Source organism: Gorilla gorilla, chromosome 12, assembly GCF_029281585.2.
Source record: "Gorilla gorilla gorilla isolate KB3781 chromosome 12, NHGRI_mGorGor1-v2.1_pri, whole genome shotgun sequence".
NCBI classification, from domain to species: domain Eukaryota; kingdom Metazoa; phylum Chordata; class Mammalia; order Primates; family Hominidae; genus Gorilla; species Gorilla gorilla.
The window spans coordinates 87,633,001-87,650,421 of NC_073236.2; the positions used below are offsets into that span (position 1 = coordinate 87,633,001).

General features: G+C 35.2%; 2 long non-coding RNA genes across 2 annotated transcripts in view; both read right to left on the reverse strand.

Moving 5' to 3' along the window:
- Positions 1–17,421, reverse strand: part of LOC134756793 (uncharacterized) — a 1,394,997-nt gene that overhangs the window by 222,454 nt on the left and 1,155,122 nt on the right. The window lies entirely within an intron of this gene.
- LOC129531598 (uncharacterized) lies at positions 141–8,819 on the reverse strand. Its single transcript, XR_008676879.2, has 2 exons — positions 5,346–8,819; positions 141–3,183 (listed from the first exon to the last, which is right to left on the reverse strand). It is a non-coding gene; the product is annotated as an uncharacterized lncRNA (long non-coding RNA).

Here is a 17,421-nt window from a genome sequence, read left to right on the forward strand (position 1 = left end):
GTTGTTGTTGAAAATAATATTTATTTTAAGGTCCATATTAAAATTGGAGGGTTATTCTAAGAATTTCAAAAGTATATGTTATAGATTTCTTTAGAAATTCAGGATTCAATCAAGAACACATACTGCATTTAGTTCTCATGTGTCTTTTTTTTTTTTTTTTTTTTTTGAGACATAGTCTTTCTCTGTCAACTAGGCTAGAACACAGTGGCATGATCACAACTTACTGCAGCCTTGACCTCCTGGGCTCAAGTGATCCTCCTGCCTCAGCCTTCTAAGTAGCTGGACCTATAGGTTCACACCACCATGCTCAGCTAATTTTATTTTATCTTATATTTTTAGACACATGGTCTTGCTATATTGCCCTCAAACTCCTGGCCTCAAGTGATCCTCCTGCTTCGGCTTCCCAAATTACAGGTATGAGCCACTGTGCCTGGTCTGTTATTATTTTCTAATTACTAAATTCTGGCTAAATATTTTTAGCAAAGTTCTGCATAGAGATACCCTGCCTTTCCAATGAATTACATCAAGAGACACAGAATGTATTCTGTATCAGTTTAATTCCATTATTTATAATGTTGTTTAATTGCTTGGTTAAGTTATTGTCTATCAGATTTCTCCATTATGAAATCACCTTTCTTCTATTTTAATTAGTAACTAATCTGTGGGGTAACTTCAAGAATCTGTGGGTATTTTTTTTCTTTGCCTGCATCATGATTTGCAAAGTGATTGTAAAATCATGATATTCATTCTATATTATTAGCTGGATTCTTTAGAAAAAAATAACTCCTTTTAATATTATCACTGTGGAATTGTTTATTCTTGCATTTCTTAAGTAATTACTGTACTGGTTTTAAGCCTAAAATCCATAAAGATTTTTCTTATTTTTACAGAGTTGTATGGTACTTCAGTGTGTGAGTGTGCCATAATTTAGTCAATCAGTTGCTTCAGTACTGGTTTTAAGCTTAAAATCAGTACACTCATTATCTCTTTTGATGTTCAAATTATCCCACATTCAGCTAGCAGTAATTCTTTCAAGTTAGTACCTGCGTTATTTTGATGTGTCTCCACGTTATGATTTCCCATATACATTCTTTTTTCCTGTACTATTTTAAATTTTGTTTTCTATCTCTTCTAATGAGTTGTTTATTTTTGCTCTAAATATTTTCTTGTTTATAGACCTAACTTGACATTCCAGGATTACCTTGTATTATCTACACAACCTGGAATCAGCCAACTCATAAAGGAGTCCTGGTCCCTTTTAGTAGAAAATGGTGTTCGTGTTCAAAACCCCATATACAGACATTACATAAGTCCATTGTGAATTAGCTATTATTGATTTGGATACCCATTTGGTATCAAAACTAAAAAATAAATATAATCATTTAAAAATTATCAGTTTATATGGATTAAATTTTATCACTGCATTACTTCCTTGCTTCTCTCCAGTTTCCCTTTACAACAGTAAGAACATTGGTTTCCAACAATATCAATGCATTACTCATTATCACCATCTGACAATACACATCCTAATTCCACATTTTGGCTATTGTGAATAATGCTGTAATAAACATGAAATTGCAGATACGTCTTTGAGATATTGATTTTATTTCCTTTGAATAGGTAGCCAGAAGTGGCATTGATGAATTATATAGCAGTTCAATTTTCAAATATTTCTATAATGTATATACTAATTTACATTCCCACTAACAATGTACAAAAAGGTTATTTTTTCTCTATATCTTAAGCCAACATTTATCATTTTTCTTTTTGATTATAGCCATTGTATATTTATCATTTTTCTTTTTGATTATAGCCATTGTATCAGGTGTGAAGTGATATCTCATTCCAGTTTTAACTTGTATTTTCTTTATAATTAGAGATGTTAAACATTTTTTCATGTGTTTGTTGGCTGATTGTATGTCTTCTTTTAGGAGATGTCTATTCAGGTGTTTTGCCCATTTTTAAATCAATCAGAATGTTTTGTTTTTTTCTTTTGAGTTGCTTGAATTCCTTGCATATGTTGGATATTAACTTTTTATTAGATGTATGCTTTGCAAATGTATTCTCCCATTCTGTAAGTTGTCTCTTCATTTTGTTGATTGTCTTTGCTGTGCAGAAGCTTTTTATCTGATGCAATCCCATTTGTTTATTGTTGCCCTAGTTGCCTCTGCTTTTGGAGTCCTATTGAAAAATCATTGCCTAGATCAATGTCGAGAAGCTTTTTATCTGTGTTTTCATTCAGGAGTTTTATAGTTTTGGGTCTTATGTGTCTTTCTGAGTTTATTTCTGTGTGTTGTATAATATAAAGGTCCAATTTTATTCTTACGCATGTGGATATCTAATTTTTCTGACACTATTCAAGAGACTGTCTTTTCCTCATTGTGTATTAATGAAAACTTTGTCAAAGATGAATTGACTGTAAATGCATGAATTTATTTCTGGGCTTTCTATTTTGTTTCATTAATCTATGTGGCTGTTTTTATGGTAGTGCCATTCTTCTTTACTATACCTTTGTCATATATTTTGAAATCAGATACTTTGATACCTTCACCTTTGTTATTTTTACTGGAGATTGCTTTGCTTTCGAGATCCTTGTTGGTTTCATAACAATTTTAGAATTTTTTTCTTCTATTTCTGGGAAAAATATCTTCAGAGTTTTGATAGGAATTGCATTGAATATGTAGATTGCTTTGGATACTATGGATATTTTAATAATATTACTTCTTCCAATTTTTGAACATGGAATATCTTTCATTTATTTGTGTCATCTTAAATTTTTTTAATCAATGTTACATACTTTCACATGTTTCGATATTTTTACCTCCTTGGTTAAATTTATCTGTAAGTATTTTTTAATGTGATTGTAAATAAGATTGTTTTCTTTATTGTTTCCTGGATGGGTGTGGCGGGGTGGGGGTTGGAAATCTCAGTCTACAATAGTGGACCTGTGTCCTGAATCCATGGGGGCTACCCTGGAACCTAGGGCTGTGGGCACTGACCTGGCACAGAGGCAGGCCTGGAACCTGAGGCTGTCAGGGCTAGCTTGGAGACTGTGTCTGAGAGGAACGGTTTGTTGCCAGGGTTCACTGAGGCAGAACTGGTCCTGGAGTCTGTAGCAAAGTTGAGTAATCAATCACTTCACCCCTCTTTCACAGTGCAGACAGTATCTCTCTCTGCAATAGGCTGTGGAGGTTTGGGGGAGCAGTGTCATGGTTAATGTAAAATTGCCCTTCTTACCCTCTTCAAAATATCTTTTCTTATTTCTGTGCCCCACCCTGGTGTTGTACATAAAAACACACACACATACACATACAATGCTTAAAACACTATCATAATGTTTAATTGACAATAATTTGAGCTTTATGTTGATAGATTTTTAAAATAGAATTTGATAGCTTCGTATACTATTATTTGATAGATTTGATAAAAAGAAAACATAGTTGTACTATTATTTGATAGATTTGATAAAAAGAAAACATAGTTGTCTATGCTTAAACTTATATTTCCACATTAATTTAAATGCTACCTGAGTCACTCTGGCTTCCTCTGAAGGCTTGATAGCTGTAATAACTGACATGAGAAACTATCAAGTAGATACTGTGTTCCATTTTTCAATTATCTTTCTTTCCAAATATGCTGACATCTTTTTTTCTCTTTTTGTTCCCTCCTGGTGAGTTGACAGTGATCAATACCCTTCATTTTACTTATATTAATTTTCAGTGCAAGTTTCTGTCACTGATAATTGAATCCCTTCATCAATATGACCATATATCTTGGATACTCTCAAGAGATTACTATGGAGGGTACTTCAATTTTTAGTTTGAGTGTTGCAAAGTCAAGTTGCATAGCATCAGGTATTTTCATAGATTTTGATCCACTGGCTTTCTAAGCAAGTGAGATGCCTTCTAAATAAAAGTATTTTCAGACACCAAATCAGTAAATCAGATAAAAGTTAGAAGTTTTGGTAAAAACCCTTAAATGTGTAAAGAAGTTATAGATTAATGTATTATTCATTATGACTTCCATCCAAAATATTATTAAAGTATTACATAGAACTCCTATGATTCTGCATAGCATAGACTGAATATATTCTTAATCTTCTGTTAAATTAACAAGATACTGATGTCCAGACATCTTAAGTGACTTACTTATACATTGTTACAGTGCTAATGACAGTGTTGGGACTAAAATCAAGCCCTTTCAATACCAGTGAAATAAATTTTCACTACCTACCATTCTTTTGTGGTATTTAATTTGGGAGGTATGTCAACAATGTACATTTACCAGTAAAAGCCATATAAATAGTTCTATATTATTATCCCATACAAAAATTATCATAATTTATAAATGGCTAATTGTTTTAGCAATTGCAGATTTCAAAGAGAAAATGAGTTTATAGGGATAAATGAAAAAATTCTTTTTTTTTTTTGAGACAGTCTCGCTCTGTCACCCAGTTTAGAGTGCAGTGGCTCAATCTCAGCTCACTGCAACCTCCACCTCCCAGGTTCAAGCAGTTGTCATGCCTCAACCTCCCGAGTAGCTGGGACTATAGGCGCCTGCCACCATGCCTGGCTAAGTTTTATATTTTTAGCAGAAATGGTGTTTTGCCATATTGGCCAGACTAGTCTCGAACTCCTGACCTCAGGTGATCCGCCCACCTCGGCCTCCCAAAGTGCTGGGATTACAGGTATGAGCCACCGCGCCCAGCCAAAAAAATTCTTAATTTGAGGAAAAAGAAGCATTAAGGTAAGAAAAATAATTCATTAGGGTTTGGAATTATGACTCTATAATTACATAGCTAATGTAGCACTGCCACCTGATTTAAACACCTAGAGGATTGAAACTTAAATAACGGCCGGGCGCGGTGGCTCACGCCTGTAATCCCAGCACTTTGGGAGGCCGAGGCGGGCGGATCACGAGGTCAGGAGATCGAGACCAAGGTGAAACCCCGTCTCTACTAAAAATACAAAAAGTTAGCCGGGCGTAGTGGCGGGCGCCTGTAGTCCCAGCTACTCGGGAGGCTGAGGCAGGAGAATGGCGTGAACCCAGGAGGCGGAGCTTGCAGTGAGCCGAGATTGCGCCACTGCAGTCCAGCCTGGGTGACAGAGCGAGACTCCGTCTCAAAAAAAAAAAAAAAAACTTAAATAACAACTAGGAATGAACTGTGTGCATTTCTAATTCAATGTATTAGTTTTGAATCGTATTTATCTTTTTTATCTTTTAGGCTGGACTTCCTGTGGTATAGCATTTCTTAAAAGTCTCAAAGAAGTAAATTCTGTAATGTAAAGTCCTCATATGAATTGATTCTAAGTTGCAGTCAGCCACTAATAAACACACATGCTTACATTTTCTTCTTGACTCATTCTCCTTTCCTCTCGCTTTTGAATTCTAGGAATTGCATTCCTCAATAGAGTGGCAAAATACAGGCTTTTGCCTAAGGCTCTCCTTTTTGGGGGAACATCCATGACTGCGAGTTATAATCTATAGAAATGTAATAAATAGCATAAATGAGACAATATAAATTTATTTCTGCCATCAGATAGAACTCATTCAACAACAAAGACTGTGATTTATTCTGGCATATGTAGATGAGGTGCATGTATGAAATGGATGTAACTTCATAATTATTGTCTTCACATAAAATAGTTTTGAGCACCTACCACATGGAAGTAAATTATTTTAGAATAGTAAATGTAGAAGGGAAGATAACTTTATTGAGTGTCCACAATATGTCAAATATTGTGATAGATGTTTGCACATATGTGGCTACTTGCATTTCTGTCTAATAGATTCTTTGCGAATTGGAGGAATTAAGTAAATGGTTTCAGCTAATATAATTTGTGGTAGATTGTATGTTTCTCAAAATCCTTATTTTTCTCTCTTCTGTTACTTTCCTTGATATGAGTAAATTGTACTTTCTAGACATGTTGACACCACATCTGGTCATTTGTCTTGATTAATCTAATGAAATGTGAGAGTCAGTAACAAGTGTTACTTATGAAGAAAAAGAGCCTGCAGAAGGTTTCCCATGCACAACTTCTCTCTTATGCAATATCTACATGGAACAAATTCACAGTTCACGCAGAATGAATGTATAGTGGGATCTAGAATTAAACCTTTGTTCTTGTGAGCCAGTAAGAGTTTTAGGCTGTTTGTATTGCATTGTAACAACTATTCTGTTCTGTATTCAGTTACTAATTGTGGTACAAACATCCAAATGTTTAAGTTTTAAACCGAGAAGGATAGAATAAATGTCCTGTTCTAAAATGATATAGAATATTACTAGGGATACAGGACCACATATATAAACTGTAAAGAAAAGTATTAAGAAAACTGTACAAAATCCTATATAAGAAAAGCAGTTAACAGTTATTAAAAGATATTAAAGTGATTTTTTTAACCTGCACTTCCACTTTATTTTTTAATGTGTTATTATTTCTTCTTCTCTATATCCTGAACTTACAATATTTTTATACATTTATTTTGTAAATAAGCCAGCACATTCTTCATTTGCATCTATTTTTTATTAACTAAATGCAGGTCTCACTGTACTAATATTACATATATATATATATATATATATATATATACACACACACACACAAATATGAGTTAAAAGTACTGAACCATCCTTTTGACTTGAGACTCTAGATGGTTGTGCTTTTGCTATAACTTAAAATCTAGTTATGTATTGAAGAATCATAATTTTGGTTGCTAGAAAAAGAAACCTTCACTAAGTACAAATATAAAAGATTTGATGAAATTGAGGCCTCGCCAAAGCCAAGCAAAGGCAAGCTTGGACAAACAGCTGAAGTTGAGATTGTTCTCAGGCAAAAAGATCTTGGATATTCTATATTGTTTAATGATTGATAGTTTATAAAGCTGATTGGTTATGTTAATTAGATTGTGTTAATTAGATTGGTGAACTACAGGAAATAAGTTTTATTGTGATACTCTGAATTTGACAGTTTGGGACCTTCAGACAATCAATCACTTAGCTGGTAGACAAGATGGCCTGTCTTTGGAATCAAAGTCAAAGGAGCTAAAGTAAAACTGAATAGATGACACACAAAATATTCTCACCTATAGAGTTCTTTACAGACCTGGATACCATTTCTAGGAAAACTTTTAAATGGAGTGTAATATTACTGGAACCATTAGTTCAAAAGCTTTGGATATATTTTCCTAGAATGCTTTCTGCTATATAGTTTAGACTGGGAAAAAATAAACGAAAACCAGCACATAATTAAAAAATGATTAGATTTTTTACCCTTTTGATTATTATGGAATGTTACATTATCTAAAATATGGGAGCTCTACAGAAGCATGGTCAAGATAGGAACTTACTTGCACTAGGATCCCAGAAAATAGACACTTTTTCAAGACGACAAAATGGGTTTGATAGAAGGACATAGGAGGAAAATAGCCAAATTCCAACAGTAGTCTATCATAATTCTCTATAAGCTCTGTTTTTGCAACCTATGCACATTCAAGTTGACTCTGTTTATATATCCTAATACGTTCATGATAACCTCTTGAGTGTTACCCTAATAATTCTCAGTTACTCATGTTAAAAGAAAAACTTCAGCAGAATTAAATTTAAAGGAGTTTAATTGAGGAATGAAAAAATTATCAAATCAGGCATCCCCTAGGATCACAGCAGATTCAGAGAGACTCCAGGGATGCCTTGTGGTCAGAACAAATTTATAGACAAAAAAAGGGAAGTGGTGTACAGAAATCGGAAGTGAGGTACAGAAATAGATGGATTGGTTACAAGTTGGTGTTTGCCTTATTTGAACACAGTTTGAACACTTACGAGTCTATTAGTGGTGAAGTATGGCTGTTGGGATTGTCCAAAACTCAGCTCTTGTTATATGTGTATGCTCCTAAGTTGGGTTTTCAATCTTGTCTGCCTATTAAGCTAGGTTACAGTTCATCTAGAAGGACTCACTCAAATACAGAAGTGCAAAGTCCTTCTCAGGCCATATTGAGTTTGCTTTAACAATTCCCCCCCTTTGGTCATGTTCTCAATTTTGAGAGATTGACCAAAACTTTGTCATTGATGTCACTATTATCATTGTAAATTTCAGGAGAAAAACAAAACCTAGTATGTTCTTGGATCTATGTGTTTTCTTAAAGTCTTAGTTTGATTATGTCACATTTAGCACTAGTGACTCTAATTTGGTGACTAGTGACTGTAATATATCCAAAGCTTTTGAACTAATCGTTCCAGTGATATTACACTCCATTTAAAAGTTTTCCTAGAAATGGTATCTAGGTCTGTAAAGAACTCTATAGGTGAGAATATTTTGTGTGTAATCTATTCAGTTTTACATCAGCTCCTTTGACTTTGATTCCAAAGATAGGCCATCTTGTCTAACAGCTAAGTGATTGTCTGAAGGTCCCAAACTGTCAAACTATGTCATATTTAGCACTAGTGACTCTAATTTGGCTTTGTTTGGTCTGCTGGGGTGTAGTGCAAAACAAGGGCCTCCCATAATTGTGTTAAAAAAAAAAAATTCCGGCCGGGCGCGGTGGCTCACGCCTGTAATCCCAGCACTTTGGGAGGCCGAGGCGGGCGGATCACGAGGTCAAGAGATCGAGACCATCCTGGCTAACACGGTGAAACCCCGTCTCTACTAAAAATACAAAAAATTAGCCGGGCGTGGTGGCGGGCGCCTATAGTCCCGGCTACTCGGGAGGCTGAGGCAGGAGAATGGCGTGAACCTGGGAGGCGGAGCTTGCAGTGAGCCGAGATTGCGCCACTGCACTCCAGCCTGGGTGACAAAGCAAGACTCCGTCTCAAAAAAAAAAAAAAAAAAAAAAAAAAAAAAAAATTCCCCTTTCTTTCTTTGTCAGATTCTTACTTAGATGAGAGTGTGACCAAAACTTAGGGCCTTATTGCCACTCTCAGTTATCATCATTTTGGGTTTCCAGTCTCAGCATGTCATTCATAGGTTACAGTGTCCTCATGGTCACACATTTCTTTGAGCTTTTGTCATTGCAGTTGAAGAGAGACCATTTGACATTCTAGAGATGGCTGCATGCAAACATTTAATACCTTTTAGTGAATACAGCGCACCAGAGTGACTACTATTATGACAATCGGGAGAATAATACCAAGAGGTTGGAGTATGCTCTTTAACTAGGGTACCCATAAACCAAACCACCTAAAATCAAATAGATCAAAGAATGAGCTAAAGCCTCTACTCACTTAACTAAGTCGTCTTTTTGTTAATCCCTACAGCTGAATTTCTCCATAGGCCACAAGTGCCAGCAGCTGCACAAATATTTCTGTTTATCATAACTTTCACAAAATAATTTAAAGTCTGTTGTGTAACCATAGCCTTTATGGTAGAATCTGCTGGAGGGACTGTCATGAAGAATACATTTCTAATCAATCATTGTCTCTTTTATTTCAAATCATGGAAAAAGAACCTAATAAATGATGCCTTTCAGAAGAGTGAAGGCTTTCTGGCAATGCTCTCTTTAACCTGTGATGTGGGTTAAGAGGAGTGAACCCATGTTCTGTTTCACACCATGTACAAGACTGGCTGCAAAATCCTTCACAAATAAAAGTGTATCCCATAAGTGCACATAACAGACCCCCTTTTCAATTCTATTGTTCATAAAGTTATAACCAAGGGAAAAAATATTCAAAGGTAAAAGTCTCATGATAGTAGAGACGTCTTGATCTGTTATTTTGGAAGAAGATGCCAAGGATGCCATCTTCTTCTAGGGAGAAACTTTCCTGGTTAGCTTTACCTTAAGGGTTCAAGTAGGTGTACAGTTACAAAGGTGTGGAGGGACCCTTCTCAGTTGTGAGATTATGAGCCTAGAATTCAAGTCCCAAAGTTTTGCTGTAGTGTGGACGGCAAGGATTGTCTTTCTCTGATGTTCTCAGAAGACCAGTCTTTGGGTTGTATATTGTGAAGGGGTTGTCCTCAGTCAGTGAACCATAATCTTTCTTTACCTGGTGAAAATACACTGTAGCATAATAATCTACTGTTATAACATCAGCCCTCTTGCACGGGAAAGCTTTTATACAACCAGAAAACATGTATTGATAATGACAGTTGAATGAGATTCATTTGGAAATGTTTAAGTGGCCCATCGGGTAGCAAAATGTACTTGAAGCTTTGATTGTCTTCCCAGGAGTATGGATTTAACAAACCAAACATTGGTTATAAACTATTTTAGCAAGTTTAAGTCACCACACCAGTATGTATTTAATTTGGATCATTTTATCTTTTCTATGATGAGTCATGCAATGCAGAACCTTTAAAAACAGAAGCTTTAAGGAGTCAGGAAGAACAAGGTGGCCATTCTGGTTCTCCGTGATTCCATGCTCAACATTGGACTTATGTCCTTTTGCATAAAAATATTTCTAAAATGTATGTGCATAGCACTGATAACTAATGGGTTATCATAGGTAATTTGACTTAGACCATGGAGTTCATTCAAATTGCATATTTAAACAATTTTAGTATCAGCTGGTTTAACATGACAATCTGGTAAAGTATTTTCTTGGTATTCAGTTTGTTTTTGTTCTACTGAGATTCTCAGTTTTATTAACCAGACAGTCTTTTTATTAAAGTTTCTGGAATTATCACTCAGTCCAAATGATATGAATTTAAAGTTATTAGAAAATTGTATTCAAGAGTCCTTTTCAAGGTTCTTTCCATCCTTTCGTGAACCTCCTAAAAGACACCCTATTCTAGGATTTTGTGTGCTTGTGAACTTTTCAGAAACTGCAACTGTGGAAACAACTTTAGTCATAGTGATAGACACAGTTGACAAGGCAATTTGGTTGTTTCAGTGATCTTTGGTACTTAACATAATATCCTTAATTATCATTGACAGTATTTACTCAGACATATTTAGAATTTTAGAAATCCCATACAATTTGGGAACATATATTAATATCATTCACTAAAATATAACCCTAAGATTAACATTATTTTAAATTTTGGCAATTCTTCCCATGTAACTAAACATATCAGATAATCCTGTTTACTTCTCTTTTGAATACTTCAGGGGCCGTCTGTAGCATCTCAAAGTTACGGGTTAGAAAAGACAATTTTGAAGCTGAAATTTGATTTTGGGAAGCCTATCAAATAGGTTAAAGGTTTAAAACACTTGATATTATGAAATAGAATTCCAGATTACATTAAGTCATTCATTTCACCAAAATGATGACTCAAAAATTTTTTAAAGGCAAAAACCTTTACTTATTGATAGAGGAAAGACTTAGCTTTCCAAACAATTGATCTCTTGTCTTTCTTTTTTCAGTAATTTATTAAAAAGGCAAAAATCTTGCATTATCTTTTAATAAATATTACATGAAAATCTTCTTCAAGAGATAAAACCAAATTTCACCCTTGCATTAATGTTCTAGTAACATCAAGCCAATTTTTAATAAAACCTTATAGACAAATGTATCAGTCTTCATTGGTTTGACCATAAGATTGAGATTCTCATAAACCTTTTATAACCCTTTATAGTTTTTGTGAAAGAGCGGATCAGTGCTCTAAAAAACCTGTTGTGCTTTTATTCCAATGTTCAATTTATTAAAAAAAAAATACCCCTTTAACGTTAACCAATGTCCACACAGAATTTTTTTCCAAGATTAATTTTTTACACACCTTCCACAACTTGTTCAAACGTTTAGCTTTATCTTATTAATTTTAAACAATCTTCTACTTTTCTAAACCAGGCAAAAATGTACATTCCCATGCATTCTTATAATCTTTTACCAAAACATATTTAACTTCCCTCACATACCTTCCATTTAAAACTGTGTTTTCAGTAGTCTCAATTATATGTTATAATGGTAACTCTTAGAAACTTTTAGTTTTGGTACATAGATATCCTTTCACGACTTAGACCATCTATAACATGCTTGGACTTTCTGACTTGACCTAAGCATCCCTCTTTTTAAACAACTGGTTATTTTACTTTAGAACAAGAATTTACCGTACAAGATACTTTCTTATATAAAATCCCTTTTTTCTTTATAACCTGCTTTCCATAGCTAGGGGGCATAGCTAATTCCACATGTCCTCAGGCCTTATTTAAATCTTATTCTCCAAAATACATTAAACAATTTTTTAAAGTCAAAGAAGTTTATGATCTTAAAGCATTGAGCAAACCTAATACCTGACCTGTGTAACTCAGACCAAATATTTTTATTTTGCCAATTATCTTTAAAGCTGTTTTTATTTCCCAAGTTACTAAAGTTACACAAACTAAGACATTAGTTTCTATTTTTTTAAAAAAATTTGATTTTAGCACTTACTTTTCTTTAAGCCAATTAATTAGAGCTCTTTTATATAAATATTACACACACAACACATATATTACTACAGACAGACAGAAAAAGATCCAGTAGTTGTAAGATTTTTTTCATTTAACAGTTTCTAAGTTTCTTAATTGGATTACTGGCTTTAGCATGGAGCCCCTCAAGAAATGACTAGGAAAACATTCAGTTTCTAAAGCCTAATAAGCAGGCACAGCTGGAAGGCAAAACAGATTATGAGAGGGATCTATCCACTTTTAATTCTTGGGGTTCCATGAGGAAAACAGAGGTGCTTTTTCTGTTGTTGTTGTTAGTTTGTTTTTTTTCCAAAATGGGGTCAATGGAGCCTTGTCTGTTTTCCCAAGGAGTCCCAGGCTATCAGAAGTTATTTTAGGGCCTCTCCTGCGTGCATTAAGAGTGGCAAGACAAAATGGAGAAAAATAATTCAGTCGACTGAGAAGAAAAAAACCTTTTTTTCCAGCAAAACAAGATAAATGGAGAGAAAAGACATAAAGGCCTTTTAAATGTACCTGTAGCTTGGATATCCACTTTTAATTAAGCTGACTTTTAACTATAGCACTCCCTTTAAAAAAAAAAAAAGTACTTTTAAATTTCTTATTACCCAACTTTAGCCACAGCCAATATTTCTGGCTTTTAAACTTTACCAAAAGTTACCTCACAGGTGAAACCAACAAGCCTCAACTAAGGTTATGACTTGACTTAACCATGAGTGTATGAGGTATTTTCAAATAAGTGATAATCTGTTTTTACAAAATCTAGAATCTTTAAAGGCAGCTGAGAGAAGGAAAGATTTAAGAAGAGAAACTAGAAGTTGTTCATGGAGGGGAAGAGACCTTTACAAGTGATAAAGGTCACACAGGTATTAAACCAAAGGACTCATTCCCTAAGCCAAGATCAAACCCAGGCCGCCACTGTGAAAGGACAGAAGACTAGCTACTGAGCTACAGCACTGGGCAGTATCTGTTGCCCTTCCCAGAAGGAGTCTAGAGTAGTTGTTTTTGAGGTTACAAAGGTTTTTACCTACTCAGGATAATTTTTAGAGCTAACTGTAACATGAGCCCTAAAATTCTTGTTCCCTGGAAAGCAGAGACAAAGAGAAATTACCACCACAGAGTTATAAGGTCAAGCTCCCAAGGACATAATACAAGATGGAGACCTCATTCAGGTTTTTTTTTTTCATTTCAGGGACCTGCAGAAATTTGTTATGGACCAGCTAGCTGGGCTGTCTTGAGCAGCAGGCTTATGGGGTTGTAAACCCATGTTCTATCCTAAGGTACCCCCAACGCAGAAAAACAAATTCACAGCACAAAATACACCAGACTCACTACAGCTTAAGACTAGCCTCAGAATTCTTATCTTCCATTAATTAAAACTTTGCAGAGGATATAGTTATTTTTACCATTCATTCAGCTGGTTTGAACAGAGAGAGACCAGAAGTCTGAGATTCTTACCCTTTTGCCTGCGTAGCAGACTTCTGGGTTCTTTTCCCTGAGGTACCCTAGTAACCCTGCTCACCACACTATAGCCCTGGGGTCCAAGCCACAACTCAAAAGAAAATCTTTGCTTTTTTTTAAATGCATTTCCATGCATTGTTGTCCATTTGGAATGTTCTACTGTAAGTTACCTTTAGTAAGATTTCACCATTTCTGTAAGACTTTGCTGCTTCCAGGGCCTAGTGTATAAGCTGGCAGGAACTCAGTTTTTCAGAAATTAAGAATTGATTTTTACCTAAAATACTGGCTTTGCTCTCAGGTTCCCTTGATTAACTTAGCCTATGACTTTTTTTCCTACCTAAGCATGCAAGAAAAATAAAACAAAGAGGTAGAACACAAAAATCCCCATGACTTTCCAAAAGCCAAATTTTACAAACACTGCAATATTACAATTTACTACCAGTTTCTTTCTGACCCAGTCAGATGTAAGATGCCTCTGGATCCAAGCCAGTTAATTATTGAATCAAATCCCATCCTGGGCCCAGTCTAGTTTCTGTTGCAACTGCCAAACCCAGTGTGGAATAGAAATTTACCCAAATAAACTCAGAGAGCTCAAAACACAAATCTGTAGAGCTCTGAAATCAGAGAGAGAACTTAATTATGATCCCCAGCTACTCAGAGACCAAAGGACACAGGTGGGTCCAGCAGGTATCTTGTTGTTCACTCAATGCTCCTGGGGGGGTTCTAGACCATCTACTTCAGAACCCACTTCTGACACCATCTGTTAAAAGAAAAACTTTAGCCAAATTAAATTTAAAGGAGTTTAACTGAGCAATGAACAATTCACAAACTGGGCAGCCCCCAGAATATCATCAGATTCAGAGAGACTACAGAGATGCCTGTGGTCAGAACAAATTTATAGACAATAAAAGGTAAATGGGGTAGAGAAATCGAAAGTGAGATACAGAAAAAGCTGAATGGGTTACAGGTTGGTGTTTGGCTTATTTGAACACAGTTTGAACACTTACGAGTCTATGAGTGGTTGAAGTGTGGCCACTGGGATTGGCCAAGACTCAGCTATTGTTACAGGCACATAATCCTAAATTAGGTCTGCAATCTTGTCTGCCTATTAAGCTAGGTTACAGTTCATCCACCAGCACTCAAATATAGAAGTACGGAGTCCTTCTCAGGCCATATTTAGTTTGCTTTAACACTCACCTACCCCATTTCAGTGAGTGTAGAAATATTAGCCATGTATACATTCACCATAGAGCTAACAGGAACTGATGAAATAATAGTTCAGATCTCCAAAGACTTAAACTTTGCAATAAATATTTGTATATTTAGTACTGTTCGATATCCATTTAAATTTGTCTCACATATAACAAACTTGAATGTTAAAAGTATATTTACAAAAATAGTTTCATTAATACTAGTCATATAATTCCCTGAGAAAGTTTGGGAAAAAATCCTGCTGAGCCTAAGTATTCAGAAGCCAAAGTTCCTTTAATATATTTGCTTACACTCTAGATTAAATTTATCATATATAGACGTAGAAGGGAAACTGACAGGACTATTCTTCTTCAGTTACAATTCTTTATTACCTTTCCTTAAAGATCAGCATCACTGTTTCCTGTGTTATTGAAGACATTAATCTAAAAATACCTGAAATGACCCTAACAATTGACTTGCTAGTGTGACAGTTTGCTCAGCTGACTGATCATGTTAATTAGATTGGTGAACTACAGAAAATACCCTCAGTTTTATTGTGATTCTCTGAATTTGACAGTTTGGGACCTCCAGACAATCAATTTGCTGTGGGACAATATGGGCTAACTTTGGAATCAAAGTCAAAGGAGCTAATTTAAAACTGAATAGATAGATTACAGAATAAAATATTCTCACCCATAAAGTTCTTTACAGACCTAGATACCATTCCTAGGGAAACTTTTGAATAGAGTGTAATATCACTGGAACATTTAGTTAAAAAGCTTTGGATATGTTTTTCTACAATGATCTCTCCTAGATAGTTTAGACTGGAAAAAAATTAAGGAAAACTAGCACATAAATACAAAATAAATGAGATTTTTTAACTCCTTTTGATTATTATGGAATGTCACATTCTCTAAAATATAATATGGGAACTCTAGAAGCACCTCCATTCTTACATGCTCTTAGTGCGTGTTTGTTTTTTGTATACAGTGATGGTTTAATAGAAAGAGTGCCTGATTGCCTTGAAAGGCGATTCAATTTGGAAAAACAAACAGGAAAAACCAGAAGCTTAATTACTGTAAGTCAGAACAGCAATGTTATAGTATAATACTGGTAATGTCAGGGAACTACCAAAGGGGAGTCATGTATCATCAGCGAGTGAAGGCACATGTAGTAGCATTTACGGCTGATCTAAAGAGAAGCAAGATCAAATTTTTTGATGAGTCTGCCAATTTATATTTTAGTATTTTAAAAGATTCAAGCCTCCCAAAAGTGGACTTTTCATACATAATATGGTATAAAAGTGTCTTTAAAGGCACCATAATATGGTTTAACTCTATCCCCACCCAAATCTTGAATTGTAGCTCTTGTAATTCCCACGTGTCACAGGAGGAACCCAGTGGAAGGAAATTGAATTATGGGGGCAAGTCTTTCCCATACTGTTCTCATGATAGTTAATAAGTCTTACAAGATCTTATGGTTTTATAAAGGGGAGTTCCCCTGCACATGCTCTCTCTCTTGCTTGCCACCATGCAATATGTGGCTTGGCTCCTCCTTTGACTTCTGCCATGATTGTGAGGCCTCACCAACCATGTGGAACTGTGAGTCAATTAAACTTCTTTCCTTTATAAATTACCCAGTCTCGGGTATGTCTTTATTGGCAGCATGAGAACAGACTAATACACACCAACATCTCTGACCTAGATCAAAAAACTCTCCTAACTGATCTTCTCACTTCCACTTTGGTTCCAAGCAATGTACATTCTACAATTCATAAGTCAGGTAGCTCTTTAAAAAATGGCAACAAAATCATGACATTTTACTTCTTGCCCCTGACACTTTGAGTAAATGAAAACACTTTTTAAGACGTACATGGTCTATCTCCAGCCTTGTCCTTCACCTGCCTGGCACATTATTTCTTAGTTGTACCCATTTTGAACTTTCAGAGATTCCTAAAATGTCCCTAATCCCTTCTACTGTGTGAACTTTGCATACCTGCCCTCATACACTAACTCCTATTCTTTAAATGTCAAGTTAAATTTACTTTCTTAGAGGGGCCTAATTTCCTAATCTTAAGTAGTTACCTCCTACTATTTTTCTCTCAATCACCATGTTCTCTTCTTTATAACATTTAACACAATTCAGAGTTGTGTGTATTAGGATACAAACATAGTTGCTATTAAAAAACAAGCAATAACAAAAACTTGACCCTGCCATTCAGTAGCTTGAAAGAGATAGAATTTGTTTTCTCACTCACAAAACAAACCAGAGGTAAATGATTTTGATCTGGAGCAGAGGCTCTGCAAACTTCCTTATGTAGTTTTTAATCATGGAATTCAAGACAGTTTCATTTTTCACCAATATCCTGCTCTCAAACAAGGGGAAAATAAGTAGGTGGAGGCGAAGAGTTTAATACTGGAAGCTATAGCCACTATTTCTACTTGCATCCCATTGGCT